The sequence below is a fragment of the Chelonoidis abingdonii genome, chromosome 5 (genome assembly GCF_003597395.2).
Source record: "Chelonoidis abingdonii isolate Lonesome George chromosome 5, CheloAbing_2.0, whole genome shotgun sequence".
NCBI classification, from domain to species: Eukaryota; Metazoa; Chordata; order Testudines; family Testudinidae; genus Chelonoidis; species Chelonoidis abingdonii.
Window position 1 is genome coordinate 31,394,936 of NC_133773.1, and position 18,201 is coordinate 31,413,136.

Genomic DNA, 18,201 nt, shown 5'->3' on the forward strand with positions numbered 1-18,201 from the left:
GTGCACAAAAATGTGACCAGCATGTATCCATACACATTCTCTATGATGTAATTTGACATTGCAATAAGACAGAATATGTTGTGGGTGTGCCTTGTTCCATCTCTTCAGATCCTTGAGCATCACCCATACATATGAAGACGCATGGAAATGATCTGTGGGGGCTTTTGGCAATGTTATATCTTTTCTTTGCCTTGATGAATCTCACAGTTCAAACAATACATCAAACATAATTCCTAAATTTTGCAGGAGCATGAGATCAGGATGTTTCTGATGCCACTGTACTAGGCACATTGCTTGGCATCTCTGTCTTTGACTGTGGAAACTTCACAAATGTTTCTAAAGAGAAGGATACTCATTCACACTTCTTTAATAGATACCTCAGCTGATACCCCCAATATGTACCCGGGATCTTGCCAATTGTGAGCAGACCTATCACCACATACTTAGCAGAGATGTGTAATTATCATTTATCCTTGGGAAACAGGTTTCAGTGGGTATGTGACTTGTTGAAGAATCACCTGCAAGTGATTCATGCTGTTTGTTAGAGCTGGTTGGGAATTTTCCATCACAAATGATTTTTCTATGGAACATGCAGTTACTGTAAAATTGAAATGTTCAGTTTGACCCAGATTGGAGTATTTCATTTAGTTGAACTAACCTGAAATGTTTTGTTTTGAATCAGTCCAGTAAAACATTAAACTCTGTTTCCTTGTTCTCACAATGGCTTGTGGGAGTTGTAGTTTGGGCCCCCTTTCTCTCCTATGGACCAATCTCACTGACAACACTTGATTTCCCTTTGACTGAGCTTGATGTGATGCATCATGGAAGTCATATAACTCTGGGTACATCATGGGAGATGTAGTCCAGCCAGGATGCCTGGCCCGTAGGGGGGAATAGAGGCAATGTGCCACAATGGCAAAATTCAGTTAAAGTTGATCTGACCAGAAATTAAGCATTTTAGGTCATTTCAACAAATCAAAGTGAAACATTTCAATTTCAGACATGTTGAAATGTTTCATTTCAATTGAAAAAGCAAAAGATTCTGACATCTCCAAACGGAAAGTTTTCTGATTTTGCTCAACTGTACTATTGATGTTTCAGGTAGTGTCTCCAGCAGTAAGTTCTGGCCTGTGACAACAGCCAAGGCAGACAAAGATATTGAGATACTGAGTTAGCAGATGGTGAGCTAGTCCTGACTGATTTTCTTCAACATGCTGGAGGCACTGTCAGATGCAAAAGAATTACAGTTACTCTACAGGAAATTTTCAGTGAAGTTTTCAGACATTCCAATAAAACAGCTATAGTGCTTTCAAATGTACAGTTAGTCAGATGGACCAGCTTCAGAGAAAGATAATGGTCTGCATCTGGAGATGGTCCCATTGCTGCCTAATGCATATGATCAAGACTGAGTGGTAGCTTGGAAGTTGTCTCATCAACCCTCACAATGTGTTTGGCTCTATTCTTCTGTATATTTGGAATGTTTTTTTTTTCATTTTGGCCATAATATATTCAAGGATATCCCTTACTGAAGAACTCGTCCCATGTTGGATCCATTGGAGTTCCTTCTGTGTATCTGCATGAGTAGGAAAATCGGTCAGAGTCCTCTGATACTTCACAATTTTTTATGTTATATGAAAAATCCAACAGATGGTTTCTTGTTGGACAGAAATGCGCCTCACTGCTTTTTTTTTTCCCCAAGAGAGGTTTGATTACTTCAGCAAGTATTTTTCAGCTTTAAGATGTGCTTTTGATAGCTTGTGAATGTAGTTTTTGTTCTACAAGACTTTCTGTCACACTGACTTATTGTCGCCATATGAGGTGATTTTGTAGTTCACGCCACGGACAGCCAAACTCGTAGCAATTTTTCATTTTCCAAACTCCTCACCTTTAGATATAATAACCACCCGTCATCTTGTTCTTCCAAATGAGCTATTAGGGTAGTTGGATTGCATTTCAGGTATTGGCTAATGCCACTGTAAGGAACAGTGCTGGTGACTGCATCTGTGCTTTCAGATCCTGCTGTTCATGGACTGATGTTTTCTGTTGGAGTCTTCAGAGGTGTTCTGTCTCTTTTTTTGTACTCATGCTCTTATTGTTTAACTCAGACTAAATAGGACACTAAACCTACTTTAGCAAATTCATAGCTTTAGATTCTGTATTCCTTTGGCTTCCTAAAAATCAAAGAAGAGATTAATCAAGAAGGGAAAATGCAAATAAAACAAAAAGCTACATACTTACTTGTACTCAGGCTGGGGACTGGTTTGAGGTCTTGGTCCCTCTGAGTTTCATTAGTTGGGGTTTGGTCTGAGGTTTTGTCCTTAAGTCTTTCCAGCTGGTTGGAGTCCAATCTGGAGTCCTGTACAGGGTTCCTATGGATGAGGTCTGGTTTAGTGTCCTGGGGTTGCTGCTGTTCAGTTTTAGCTGAATTATTGCTGTGCCTGCTTCTGTTCTTCCTCTTCACCTGAAAGAGAAGATCTTGGGTTCCTGTTGTTCCCATCTCCTTGAGTCAGGAAGCAGCACGCATAAGACTTAGTGATGCTGGCTGGTTGCTAAGCAGCCACCCTCTCTTCAGACAATGGTTGCTATTTCACCCACTCCAAGCAGCAGCTGTTGCCCTGGGACAGTGGTAGCAATGATGGTGGCACTTTGGAGCCCCAAACCTGAACTAGTGGTTCAGCTCCTTCATCCCTGGAATCGCTTGTTGTGGTGATGGTTTGGTGCCTCTCCCCAGGGCTGGTCAGTGGTGGTTTGGTGAAGCAGCGGCAGCGGTTTTTGTAGGCACTGTGCAGAGGTGAATTTTAAGGAGGTGTTTGAAGGACAATGTAATGGCTTTGGTTTTTGTTCTTGTTTTTGTTTTTTTAAGAAGAGGTCTGCCCTTTCCCTGAATAAAGGATGGGAGAAACCATAAAGATGTTTGAGGGGAAAATTAGACTGCTAGGCAATAAGAGATGGCAAAGTGGGCAAGGGGAGGCAGGGTTTGAAGGCTTGAAAAAAGTAGGAAATGCTAGGTAGTGTTGGGCTGGGCTATTACAGGCTTTAAAATTGTAAACAATGTGTTTGCTGAAGTGGCAATAGGAGGGCCAGTGGAGGGTTGCAAAGAGTGTGTGTGTGTGTGTGAGAGAGAGAGAGAGAAATCAGAGCAATGAGCTGGGAAGATGAGCTTGGCAGCAGCATTTTGAATGGATTTAAAAGTGGCAATATGTCCTTCATCAAAAGGACCTGGAACAGGGACACGATTGGGGTCTACATAAATTTGTCCTGATTAAGGGTAACCAGGCACATTTCTGCTATAAAAATATAAATTAAAATCATTTTTACAATAGAGATTTAAAACAATAAATCAATTCCCCACCTCAAAAGGAATTCATTTCTCTTACCATATAAAGTCAATGGTCCATTTAATCTACTCTCATGTTGCTGTCAGGAGCCAGTACCAAATACAAGAAACTCCATAATAGATGTTTATAGAATAACCTGCTGATAGTGCTTTCATGCATCTCTACTGTCAGTGCTTTTATTTTTGTGGACTTTTTTTTCTTTTTGAGGAAGAAGGATCTTTTCCTTTCTCTGCATTTCATTGTTTAGAGGGTGACTGTCACTCCAGCCAAAGAGGACTAGATCCCCTGATCTTGTCGGTGATGTTCCATTGGCCAGAAGGAGTTGCTGCAGCATGTTTTAAAGTGCTCCCTCCCCTCAGAAGACTGGGCAGACAACTTCTGCAGCTAAGCTGTTTGTGATCACTATACCTTTTAACAGCAGTCATTTAGACGTACAAAAAAGAACCAACAGATTTTCATTGGTAGAAGGAATTTATCTAGTGGAGGAGCTCCTCTTAAGAAACCTACCACCCACCTATCTTCTAAAAATATTTTACAAGAAAAAAAAAAGTCATCAGACTACTAGGAATATCGCATTAAAACACCTAATTTAATGCCAATCTTGCTAAACATATAATTAGCTGGGGGAGGGGGAAGAGGAAATACAGATTAATTATTTTTAATGGTTTCATGATGAACAGATTTGACAACAGTCAGGTTTTTAACCAACGTGAATCTGGAACTAGCCAAGGTAATGCAAAAAGAAAAATTTGCTATCTTCTACCGTATCTGAATTTAAAGTGGATGATTTGTAAAATTGCTGTTTGACACTGAAAAACTTTTAAAAATAGGTCTTTTAAAGTTCTCACTGAAAATCATAAATGGTATGCAACTCATGTAGCTACTTTAAAGCTGAATTCCTGCTTTATTTTTCTGAAACTCTGCTGGAAACCTTCTAGTGGATATGTATTTACGTAAAAGGATTCAGACAGCTGCTAGTAACAATTTCACAACCTATCTTACTGCATAGCGTTTAGAAAATTGTCATAATTTTAATCATATGAATCAGACTGAGTCTATGAATTCCAATATGCATCTGTGACAATCTTAAACTAGTATAATTTAACACTAAGTCAAATTAGTGTCATAGAGATGAAAAAGTCACTCTAGTGTATGTATTAAAATATGATTGGACAATAAAGTGCCAAATCTTGGTCTCACTGAAGTCCAAAGATTTACTTGTGGACTTGTTAAATTATTGCAGTGAGATGGACACACATGTCTCATTAGGTCTATTTGTGAGCACAGAATCTTGCATAAAAAATGTAGGAGCAGACTCTGGTACTTATTTGTACCATAAAATGACTCCAAATTGTATGGACCAAAATCCTGCTATAATGGGGATATCAGTTCCATGTTGTGCACTCCACATGTGTGTGGGATTTCTGTGTTGGCTTTGCATGCAGAATATACAATAGAGATCCACAGATGAGACCGGAGAAGATACTTTGATCCAAAATATTTTGTTTAACATAAACTGGCCTGGAAATGCAATATGAATGATTCAGCCAAGTTTGGGAGCTCAGTACAAATTTGGAGCTGCTTATATTAGCTTATTAGCATATTGGTTCATTTCTAGTTGCATATATAAACATAAATTACACTGTCCAGAATTTTCTTTAGATACTTTTCAGAGAAAAATTGACAATAATGTTAAGATGAATTATCCTAATTATAGTATAAGTGGCTCAAACCTCACACTAGCTATGATAAGACAATACATCCCATAGTATGCAAAACAGATAGAAAATGTCTAATAGAATGAAAGATCTGCACATATCAGATATTAGATCATAACTGCTTTCAATTGAGTATGTGTCTTACGATTAATTTTGGTGAGATTAAAAGGATCACAAAGGAATGATCAAAGAATCTTAGAAGTTAGAGATAGAAAAGACGTTAAGTCATCTAGATCCTTCCTCTTTTTTTCTGCCTTTGCTTTCCTTAGAAGACTCTTTTACTGTCTAGTAGCTCTCATGAAGTATTTCCTGATGTTGAGCATTAATTTTCTTAATTTTACCAATTACTCCTGACCAAGACAACACTAATAGAGCTGGTATCTTTTGGAAACAAAGATATATGTATATTGCAGAGGTTCCCAATATTTTTGTTGATGTCTTTTTTTCAATATTTTTAAAATTAGTTTTGAAAAAAATATATTAATTTAAAAAATATAGGCCTCTAAATTAATCCATAAATAAGAAAGAGGCATTGATTGTAAACAGGAAAAATTGATTTGTTAAAGTTTTTTTTTACTTTTGCACATGTAATTTACTAATTTTGATGCTTTTCCAGCTTTAAATATTCTTGAGTAAAATTCCTCACTCTGCATAAAACCAGACTTTATGCATGGAAATAAGTGGGAATTGGGGGACTATGGTCTCCAATAGAGCAGTATATTCAGTAGATAGCTTGTAAGAGGACACATTTTAAAGATAATGGTGGAAACCTAGGAAGGAATTTTGTATAATCAGGAGAGAGCATTCTGTTCTCCGCACCCTCCACAATGTCCACAAGAAATGAATAAGTAATAGTATTAACTATTTTTTAAAAACCTAATCAGTCCCTTCTATCGTGGTGCATCCTGTCTAATCTAGATAGTTCTTGAAAGAGATTTGACAGAGATTGTCTCACAGAAAACCATAGACTTTGTTGCTGCTTGTCAAAAAATAATATACTAATTAGTAATAATAATTGTTATGTGAAAGGAAACACCGATTGCTTCCATTTTTGAAAAGTGTGTTATTTGTCTGCTGTCAGTAGTGGAAGGAGATAATAGAGGAAAAAATAAGTTAACAGTTAATTTGATGGTTCAGGTTCAATATTTTTATAAAATAAGAATCTTATTCATTATTCTGGTAGAGTAATTGTCTCAAAAAAATAAAAACAACATCTTAAGTATATGCCATTAATTTGTTTTTATTCTTCTGTAGCTCAATAGTCCCCAATTAAGTTTCCCTCTCCTACATTTTTAAAAGAAATCTCAGAAGATTCATCCAGGCTGAGACCATGTGCTCAGTTCTGCTGCAAATGGAATCAAAAGGAAAACTCCCACTGAAATCAATAGGAGCAGGATCCAACCTCATTTATGTTCATTTTCAGCCTGATAGGAATTTCACTTTCCACCCTTGCAAGAGTTATAAAATACTGAGAATTGTGGACTTACTAATAGAAAATATGTGTCACATAGACCCTTAATTTTAGCTTTGTAGTGATATAACATGGCTGTAGAGAAGGTAAAAGCTTAAGAATAATTAATGCTCATCATGTAGAGTAACACAGCTGGTGATATAAATTATGTATAATGTTTATTCTCAGTCAGGCAAAAGAAATTCCCTGTTCATTTGGAAAATAGAAATATTATTTTAATTGTAAGAGCTGAAGTAGACATGGGGACCCACTGAGGCCATTCCCTGTGAGCCAGCAGTTACATCCTATGATGAGTTTTCCTTCTAACAATAGTTGTATAATTCTTTATTTATTCATTCATTATAAAAGTAATTAAACCTCTGGGGTTTAATGCTAAACCTACAATTGGCCAAATTGTTAAACTCAGCTGCTGGCCCAACATAGGGAACTTAGGGAGGGTTTGTATCTCTATCTACTTTCTTACTATGACTCATAGTACTGTTATGAGGATTAATTAGTTAATGTTTATAGAATGTTTTGTAGAACAGGAACCTGATTTTGTAGAACTAGAACCAGGATTCAACTCAGCTTTCATTTCTGCACCTGCAACAAATTGCAAGCACAAATATTAACAGTTAATATATTTGACTAATGTACTAGTAGTTATATGTCTAGCTGTTAGATGGCTACTTACCAATACTGTTATTTATGTGCACGGTTCATTGTGGAAGCAAAAAATGCATGTGTTATAATTTGAGGATATAAGATTGTGCCCACAAAAACAAAGATAATTTCTAAAAGTGTAGGCCTCAAAGTGCAATATGATTGCTAGGAAATCATTAAGTGCTTTCTATGTGGTACATGTTAGAGGGTATTGGGGAAGTAGAATAGTGAAAACTGCCCTTTTAATACATTGGATAAATGTTTTTCTTTATTTTATATTAATACAAATTGATACTGGGGAAAAACAAGTTTTACTTCTAGGAGACCAATTACAAGACTATATAGGACGTTGAGGCCGCTGCAGACTTTCTTCTATCATCTTGCAATTGTTATTTATAAGAGGGAGATTCAAACCACTATGTTTTAAGCCTTTGTTTCAGCTCATATATGCTGTAATCTGAAATTTTTATAAATGAAGGTAAAAGGGCAGATGAAAATCTCATTCTCAGAAGTACCGATTCCAGAATGGCTGCTGTGAAGCAACGTAGCAGTAAAGTGTTGAGGCAAATGACTTTTGCTATGCTTTGAGTGACTACTTTAAGTGTCCTGTTTTGGTATAATTTTTTTGCACACCATCTATGCGTTTGTTTTCTTTAAGACATATTGGTGGGACTGATAGCATTTTATTTTCAGTATCTGAAATCAGATATATACAGTACCGTTTGTAGGTTTCCCATCTATTCTGGTTTTGTTTGGTTGGTTTTGCTCAATCCATGGCTGGACTAAAGCATAGGCATATAGAACTATGAATAGACCCCCAGCAACTGGTGGCACAGGATGATGTCAGTCTCTCAGTTTTCATTGAAAAAAATAATGTTTCTAGCACTCAGGAATATGAAGAAAACTTTAAAACTTGATCCAAGTGTAAGTGGTAGAGCCATGTCTCCTTGTCTCTGTAGAAAGCCTGAAACAATCACATCAAGAGGTGTGAATTTCCCCATTCCTCTTAACTCTGAAACTGCTGTCCCTGCAAGAAGATGTGGGGACATGATGCACAAGTAGATTACGTGGAGCCCCTTGTAGAATCTACAGAGGGCTTCAGATTGCCTTAATTCATCTCTGGATCAGTCCAATTTTTACTTCAAGCCTAGCTTGCAGGACATCAAAGGATCCAAAAATGACTTTCAGTGGGTAGATTAAATCATTGCATATTGATTTTGTATTAATGTTTGATGCAATGTCACATCATTTTATGACATGACATTGCACTATGACTCATGATATGATGATGTACAGTGATATACTGATAATCATATCAAGGCATAAATGCCATCATACTGGGAAGCACAGTGTCTTACTGGACAAACTCTCAAAATTAGTGAATGACTCTTACATAAATCTACAGCTAACTAAACAAACAAGTAACCAGAATTATTGAAATGTATAAACTGTATTTGTCAGAAGACTGTCACGATTCAAGAACAAATTTTCAAAAGAGTAAGCACCCTGCCTCTCCCATTTAGACACATATGTAAGTGGCCATATTTGCAAAAGAACTCTATACCTAGTAGCTTCTGTGGTAAACGTCTGACCCAAATCTGGACTTTAGCGTACAAAATCTGGGTGCTTACTGTGAACCTCCCCAAGCTTATACCCAGCTTGGATCTTATTTCGCTGCCACCAGATAGTATTGAGGCTACTATCAGCCTGGGTTCCCCCAAATTCCTTGGGGGGGGACCCCCCTCTCTGGCCTCCCCAACTTTCCCTGGGACCCCAAGACTCAGAAGTATGAGTCTACCGGCAAAGAATGATCTCCCTCCTCTCCCTCTCTCCCTCCAGTTTCCGCTCTGAGCAACTGAGGGATTGATGCAATCTCTTTACATCACAATACCAAGAAACTTGCCTCCATCTCTCAAAGAGACAAGCCTTAGCACCAGGGAAACAGAGCTGATTCTCTCTCCTCTTTCCCATAACTTTTTCCCGCCCTGCCTAGCCTGTCACAGATGTAACAGGACTCCGGGCACAGAAATTCCTCTCCCCTTTGCCTCACTAGGAAAAGAAACTTCCACAAGTTTTAAAAAGAAAACTTTATATAAAAAGAAAGAAAATACAGAACAATAATACTGCATTAAGAGATCAATACAGGCTCTTGCTTATAAGAAAATATGAATAAACAGTCTGATTTAAAAGATAGCCCAATTAAACCAGTCCAGCAAATCAACACCCATGTAAATACAAATCAAAGCACATCACAGCCGATTACTTTGTTTCCTTTGTACTCACACTTGATAGTAGAATATTTGAAAGAAGATGGAGTTAGAAGAAAAGCTTGTTTACTCACAGCCGAGGAAACAAAAAGACCAAGAACAAAGCCAAACACATGCACCTTTACATATACTTCTAAACATGTAAACTACAAGACTTCACATCTTAAGGACAAGTTTTTAACCAGTGTATTCTGGGAAACTCTCGCGGGGAGAGTGCATCAGCTACTTTGTTAGAAGCTCCTGAAATGTGTTGAATTTCAAAATCAAAATCTTGGAGAGCTAAGACTCCAACGAAGAAGTTTCTTGTTGTTCCCTTTGGCTGTATGAAGCCACTTTAGCGCAGCATGGTCAGTTTTGTAGCTGGAACCGCCGTCCCCCAAACGTATGGGGCGTAGCTTTTCCAGGGCGTACACAATGGCATAGCATTCCTTTCACTGACTGACCAGTGGCTTTCCCTCTCAGATAGTTTCTTGCTGAGAAACACGACAGGATGGAAGTTCTGATCCGGTCCTTCCCTGCATGAGAACTGCTCCTATACCACGCTCAGATGCATCGGTGGTTACTAGGAATGGTTTGTCAAAGTCTGGGGCCCTTAGCACAGGGTCAGACGTGAGCGTCGCCTTAAGTTGGGTAAAGGCTTCCTGACACTCATCAGTCCATTTAACTGTAGTGCTGGGGCTTCTTGGTCAGGTCGGTCAGTTGGTGCAGCGATTTGGCTGTAGTGTGGTACAAATGCCTGTAGTACCACGCCCAGCCTAAGAAGGTATTGGACCCTGTTTTCTTTGACTGTTGGGACAGGCCACTTTTGGATAGCCTCCACCTTGGCCTGTAGAGAAGGGGTTTTATGGTTCTCCTCAAACCCACCTGGTGTCCCAGGTGAAGTAAGTTTCACTCTGTTTTGGCCGATTTTGACACTTTTTGGCCTTAACAGTTAGTCTACTGCTTTTTGTCTGATATGGTCAAAGACCTTTTCCAGGTGTTCTAGGTGTTTCGGGCCAGGAGTCTGAAAAAAAATGGCCACTGATCATCGAGGTAGGCAACTGCTGATGCATATTCTCCCAGTCCGCCTGCCTAGCAGACCATCTGGGTTCCTTAGTACCAGCCTCTGGTCACCCCAACTCTTCGGTGCTCGCATTTGTCCGCAGCCCAAAGGAAGTCTACATTAAATTCATACACCCCTGCATGGGTGACGAATGCTGAGACCTTTCTTGGCAGGTTCATCTACAGAAGCGGTAGCGTTGGCCAGTACCCCTTGTTAAGTCTATTGTAGAGTGAACTGGGCACGATCCCAAACTTCTCCTCTCAATAGTCATCGGTGCGTGGCATTGGATAGTTGTCTGGAGAGTTACCCCGTAGCTTACTCGTAGTCCACGCAAAAGCGTATTAGCCCATCTGGTTTGTAGGTACCAGAAACCACTGGAATTGCCCGTTGCACTAGTACGATGAGCGTATTATACCCATTTATGTAATGTTCTGGATCTACCCGTTCGTATACAGCTTGTGCCGTGAGAGACACCCAATGGCGTAGGGTGGTGTTCTATTGGGTAGCATTACCTGTGTCAATTGGAGTGTATAGCCTCGATTAAACCACGTCCGGAGCCCATGATCGAACATACATGGTAAATAAACACAAAGCTCATCATTAGCTCGAATTACTTTGCTTTCCTTTGTAGGCGTTCAGGGTGTTTAGGAGGTTCACCTCTAAGATAAGATGCCCGTTAGAATCGAAAACTTTTCATAGTAGACTCCATCAGGCCACTCAGCGTCCTCTGCTCCCTGGACTGTAAACTGACAAACCTTACTTTTGAAAATCCGGTTTCCTGATTGGTCCTCTGGTCAGGTGTTGGGTTCCCTTTGTAAACCCTTTACAGTAAAAGAAAATTAACCCTTACCTTACCTATCTACTTATGACAGCTTCCAACTGAGGGTGTTGAGGATTTTTGAAAATCTGGCTTTAAATCTTAAATAATAAAATTTCCTAAAACAGTATCAACACATTTCATATTGGTGCATATTCTGAGTTTCACCAAGATGGATCAAAATAATTCCATAGAAGTGAATGGAGATACTTTGTGTTTACATCCATATAACTGAAATCAGAACCTGGACATTGGGCAATAATAAGTAATCTGTCTCTCTGAAATATCACATAGCAATAGGTGCAATTGTCACCAAGAAAAAGCCAATATTTAGCAGAGGGTTTTTTCCTTCCCTGAGTACAGAGAGAAAGTTCAGTACCTCAGCTAACACAATGTAGTAACTGTTGGCAAATGCTGCCTTTTTAATAGCAGTCATTATAATAACCTCATCTGAAAGCTAAATTACTTCTGAGATTTTAGAGAGGAGTGTTTGCTTTCTTCAAGTGTTCTGAAGTCATAATTGTGATAACAACCATACAGTAAATGGCTTACCTAATAGAGTTCCCTAATTGCTTCAAGCAAAATACATAAGCCAGATGCATTATTTCATATGTTCTGTCGTATTGTACCATTGTGGTTTGCAAGCCTAACAAATCTTTCATTTCAAGTTGAACACTTTCGTGCCAAACACCAGCTACTGCCTGATTACTTCCCACCATATTGTTCTGATTACTGCCTTCTTAGGTCTGCTTCTCCTGCTGTTCCTTTTTCTTAACTTTGGTGCCTGTGATGCCCTTAGGGTATTGCATTTAACTGCTGACGTACAGTAAATCATCTTCTAAAGCCTATAGTATTCCACAAGTCTGTATATTTGCCCCTGACATCAGTGTTCCTATGATTTAACTGTTTCATTTTGTTTTGGCTTTTGATTATCCTAGGGTCCGATTGGTATGGATGGAAAGCTGGTAGGTGATTTGTTCAAAACTAGTATGAGCTAGGACTTTCCACATATTTTTCTTCTTTCCTTTCTTCTTTGAATCATTTATGTTAAAATGTACATTAAAGTAAATTTATAGCCAGCCATGGACTGGTTCATCTTAATATAACCTATATGGCCCTTAGTAACCTAAGCCTATGACCTACCAACCACCTCTTCTTTTTGCATTCATCCAAGGCAACTGAGAACAGCCAAGTTATCTCTATGTCCTAATCACATTTTGTCTGGATTGTGCTGGGGCAGGGCCATCTCAGTTCAGGATCTTTGTCCATGGAACTCACTGATAGGAGGTCCATCAAAGTATCTTGTTGATAGTCTTCAAAACTTTTAGCATGAGGTCTGCCTATTTGTAATAGCACATCTATGACCCTTTTTGGCTGCCTTTTTTCACTGGATTTTCTTTTTGGGGTTTTGTGGCTTTGTCGAGTGTTGTTGGCTGGTGGTATTTGGGTTGGCCTGGTTTTGTTTTTATAATTGTTAGTATCACATCGCAGATACTCTTTTGGGAGATGGATGTTTTTAAAATTGAATTACTTAAATCAGAGGTGGGTTTTAATTCTGTGGAGTGCATTCTGTTTAGTTATCATCAGTTGTCAGAACAAAAATTTTCTCAATTAGAAAATGCATGTTGGAGCTTCGATAAATAGTGATGGAAGATCTTGAAGTTTTTTTGTTTACAAATACTTTAAGTATTTAAAAAAATAGTCTAGGTCGTTCATAGGACTCTTTCTGCTTCCTCTCTTACTCTTTCTCAGCTTCTAAAAGGTGCTCCTTCTCTCTTTCGTTATCACTGTTTCCCTCCTTCCCCTTCCTTTTCCCAGTTGGGCTCTTCTTTTGCTTTGATACTAGGAATGCATATCTTTCCCTCTGTGTGCTGCCAGCCACAGTCTTAGCTGGCCACACCCACTCCTCTGCGTTGCCAAGCTCCCTCCCCCTTCTTTTATTAGTCTTTTCTCTATTCTCCAGGGTTCTGGTTCTCTTGGAAAGTAACCTTCTGCTACAACTACCACCTCCACTCACTATGCTTCTTCATCTATACTTTTTTATCACCTCTGTTACTTGTCTGGAAGACTTTTAGTGTTGGCTTCGATGCTACAGCTGCTTAAGTTGGCCCTAACTTCCTTGCCCCCTCCTTTCAGTATCACTTGTCCTGTCAGTAGCTGATATCAAATTAGCTGGCAGGAGGGGATCAGTTAGCAGCCAGTCAAACTCCCTTGATCAAGATGATGTTGAAGAGGCTGTCAAACTGAACTCCAGAATTTTGCAGCCAAACATTTTCAAGTGAAACTCAAACCAAATTGTATTATTCTGTGTGTGTGTGTGTGTGCGCGCGCGCACACACAGTACATATGAAATTAAATTGTTCACAAGACTCAGCTGAAAATGGGGAGCACTATGTAGCTACCTTTATCATAGTATTATACGGGAAATGGGTGAGGCTAATAAAACAAATGAGAAGAGGTTGTCAATATAATTGTCACAAAAGTAGTACTGCATTTGATTCAAAGCAGCTACCGCAGTGAGAATGGCAAGACTAGTTACCAGCTTAGGGATTGAGCTGTAAGGTCACATTCACCAGCAGTGTGCTAGTTCATGAAAAACAGAAAGTGAAATAGAGTAGAAACAGAAAATAAAACTACACTATTGTAGTTTCATCATCCAAGCTGAGGGAGGTGCCAAAAGGAAATAAAATATGAACCTCAATGGGGAAAAGCAAATACAATTTTTAAAATTAGCCATCTTTAAATTATGGAAGTCAGAAAATATAAATAGGGCACCTTTCACTGCTTGAACTGGGGTTCCAGGTGAGTACCACATCCCCATGTCTTTCTGCTACCCGTTGAATAAAAGAAAATGGTGCATACCATCACTATTAAGGCACAAACCACCAAATTTTCCCAGTTAAAACATTCACACTTTCTTAAGATCAACCCACCTGCTTCACGTGCACCTCTGAGTCATGTCTGCTTACTTTTCCCGGCAAATCTTGCCCCTGTTAGTATTGCAAAAGGCACTACATGTATGGAAGAGCAACCTGGATTTTATCCTGCCTCAGAGATTGTAATCAAAATAGTCAGCTGATTACTGGTGGTGCCAGAAGAAGCAGTAAGATCCCAGGTTGAGTTAACAGATCTGGCAGAAGAAACACCTTTAGACTTTTAAGCTGAGCAAATTTAATATGCCAGACATTGAGAGACAATTAATATGAAGCTCCGCAAAGTCATTTCAGAGTCACTTTCATGAGTGAAATTAAACTTTAATCATCTAAAATGTTATAAATTACACATATTAAGGAAGTTATTCTTTTGCAAATTAAATAGGACCAATTCTGCGCTCAGCTACCACAGTATAAATCCCACATAACTGCAGTGAAGTGTTAAAACAGAATTCAGCCCCATGTCTTGATGTTATCCATTTTTAATATGCAGTAGAAATATTAATTGTACATTATGTAGCATATTTTAATAAAGTGCTCACTAATGCTTCATAATTAAGATGTTGCCCAACTTTCAACGTCAGAGCTAATTTTTCACAGTGATTTTTATCTAGAGTTTAAAAGTTAATTCCAGCCAAAACCTGATATACAGCATCATACAGTGCATTGTGTTAAAGATCCATGCTACTCATGCACCAGGAATAGTTTTTGTATCAGTGAGAGACACTGTCCTTCAGCATTGCCTTAGAAATACAGTACCATTGCAATGATTGAAATGGAGCTGCTTGGGAGAGTTTTCAGAACAAATTATGTTCATATTATAATTTTAAAAATAAACACAAAAACCACTCGTTTAGGGCCTGGTTGTGCTTTGCCCTTGTGTAGATACACAAGGAAGGAGAAGGACATAATGAACTTCTTTATGCCCTCTACCTTTGACTTCTTGTGCTTCAGGCCAATAAGAATAGCAGCTAGTGGAAAGGTAGTGGTCAGACTCATGGTGCCATCCTTCCATTTGCACCTGGCCAGCACCAAAGTAAAGGATTTGCTACACCATCTCTTTTGTATAACATTGGTTTTTTTACATACAAAACAACAAACACATTAGGAGACAAATGAAGAGAAGCAACAAAAACAATTCTATAACTACAATTGTTGGGTAGTGTAAATAAAATATCTGATCTATGGAGGGTATACAGAAATATTTTTTGATCAAGAAGGGCTAATAGCCTGAAATAATTAGCCTGGTTGATACAAGGCTCTATATTATATGTTTATGTTTGAAAGGAGATTCTGCATTTAGATTAGAGCAGACTTGGAGATCTTTTCCTGTCTTAAGGATGCTTTTATATTGGTTACCCATATATACGTTCCATGCTGGATAATTCTGGTGTTAAGAATGAGACAGCCAGTATAAATCAGCCTTATTAAGGGTGATGCAGCCATTATGCTCAGGAGGATTTCCACAAAGCACTATGGTCCCAATCCACAAAGGTACTTAAGTGCCTAAATCGGATTTAGGTGCCTAAGTTCCAGTTTTAGGCTCCACTGCAATCCAGAAAACTTCTGCTGAACCCTGTCGGCGCCTGCACTCACTTGGCAGTGAAATTTTCAGGGTAAAAGTTCCCTAGGCAACTAAGTTTCTGCGTTTGAGCATATGCACTCTTGCCTCCCTCTAGGTGTCCATACAACTATCTCTCACCTAAGCCCCACAACAATTCACGAACCGTCAAAGATAGGTGTTTGCTTGTGGGGCCCGATTGGGTAGGTGTTCTCAGAGACTGCCTACCAGATTAGATCCCATTCACAACTGAGGAGGTGGTGACTTTGAGCTCAGTAGTTAGAGCACTCACCTGGCACGTGGGAGACCCAGGTTTAATTCTCCCTCTGTTGGAGAGGGAGAAAGGAATTGAAGAGGAGATCCCCACACCACTGAGAAGAGTGCCCCACCTACTCAGCTATGGGATATTCTGATAGGGAACTCCCTCAGTCTCTCCTGTTGAAGTTGTTCCACTGTGGAATTGACCCCTGGGTCTCCGACGTCTCTGGCGGGTGCCTTAAGCACTAAGCTACAGAATCATTCTCTTGCTCTCTTTCTGGCCCAATAGCTATTCCACTGTGAGCAAAGACTTAAATAGTCATTGGACCAGAAAGAGTGAGAGAGAGAATTAGTAGCCTTGAGGTTGGGGTAGTCACCGGAGGTTAGACCCTGGGTCCAGTCCCCCTGCTCCAATCACTCTTTAATTATTTATCCATAGTACCACAGTTTCAACAGAAGAGATTGAGGGATCCCCACATCAGAATATCCCATGCTCAGTTGCTAAAGCCCTCACTTGAGAGATGGGAGACCTCTGTTCAAATCCCTTTTCCTCTTTTGGCAGAGATGGGAGAATTAAACCTGGGTCTCCTGCATCCCAGGTGAGTGCTCTAACTGCTGGGTTAAAAATTATAAAGTGGGCACCCTTACCTGCTGCTGCCATTTTGTGTGGAGCAAGGCACAAATCTAATGCATTCCCACAAGAAAGTATTTATTATCTAAGCTGTGTGGTTCCAGGACAGGGGTTCTCTCTTATGAATCACTAAGCAGAGATAGGCACCTATTCTGAGAGAGATGCGGAGCTCCCCACCTACTATGCTGGCTTTTGTGGGTCAGATTGAGGCAGCTATCTTCCCCCATTCATTATGTAGGGAACCTAAGTATCTAACCCAGGTTTTGTGGATCACAGTGTTGTTCCTGTGGTGTTTGTTTTTTTTAGGTGCCTAAAAGTTAAACACTGCGATGCTGAGCATGGCAACATCTAAGTCCTTTTGTGAAGCTGGGCCTGTGCCTCCATGAGGCACAGTTGCACTTGACTCTCTCTGCAGGGTGCAAAAGCAGCCCTGTGGCCCCAGTACATAGCCGAGGCTTAATGCTACAATGTATACATGATAAAAGAAAACCAGAGTTAAAGAGGAAAATCCTGGCCCTGTTGACATCACGGGTAGAATGCTTATTGATGTCAGTGGGACCACAATTTCATCTCCAGTCTTTAATTCACTCAGCTGTGTGCTGTACAACACCCTCCATTCTGCAACACTCTGTAGCATGTAGGCACAAGGTATGGCGATAAGAAAGGAGTGGCAGCTTTCAAAACTATTTTTTGTTTAAGCAATTTATTTTTTAAATTAAAACCCTACTATTGTTTGAATGTTGGTTTCAATATTTCTGAATTTAAGTGAATATCTGTATATTGCTGATATTTGGGCCAAATTTTCAAGTTAGATGTGCACATTTGTATGGACATGTATATGCAAGTGTTAGGTACACATACACGTGTACAACGGACTGTGAAGCTCTGCCTGGGCTTCCTTTACATTTTAGGTCAGCTGAAGTCAAAATTTTGAGATTATTTTAGTAGTCTTTCATAGATATTTCAGAATATATTATGGTTTTACATGTGTTTGTGAGTCTGTGGGTATATATATGTGTTTGCATTGTTTTAAATTTGGTTTATCTATAGTGAGCCCAGTCCTGCAATCATTACTAGGCAAAATTCTCATTGATTTCAGGATTGGGACCAGCATGTACATGTAAAGTGTCACTGACTTTAAAATTGTTGCAGCCAGGTGAGACAAAGTATAGGCTTTTGGGAAATCCTGTGGGACTTGGGTAATTCTTTTCATTGCCTTGGATTAACCTAGTCTGAGGTGTCAGCCCCAGAGCTGAGACATTTTAAAGCTTCCTTTTACATTAGAACCATTTAACAACTTTCAAATATTGTTTTGGCTTAAAAAATTAAGCTTTAAAATCTTTAAAAGCATCTGGTACTGAAACTCGCTCCTCCGAAGGGAGGAATACAAAATGCCAACCACATGCTAAGTGGTGGGAGTTTGCAGTTCTCTCTCAGTGCACGTCTGATAGCCAGAATTCTGCTATGCTAGGACTGTGATAGCTCTGTAATGTTCTAGTACTATTTACTATGTAGTGATCATA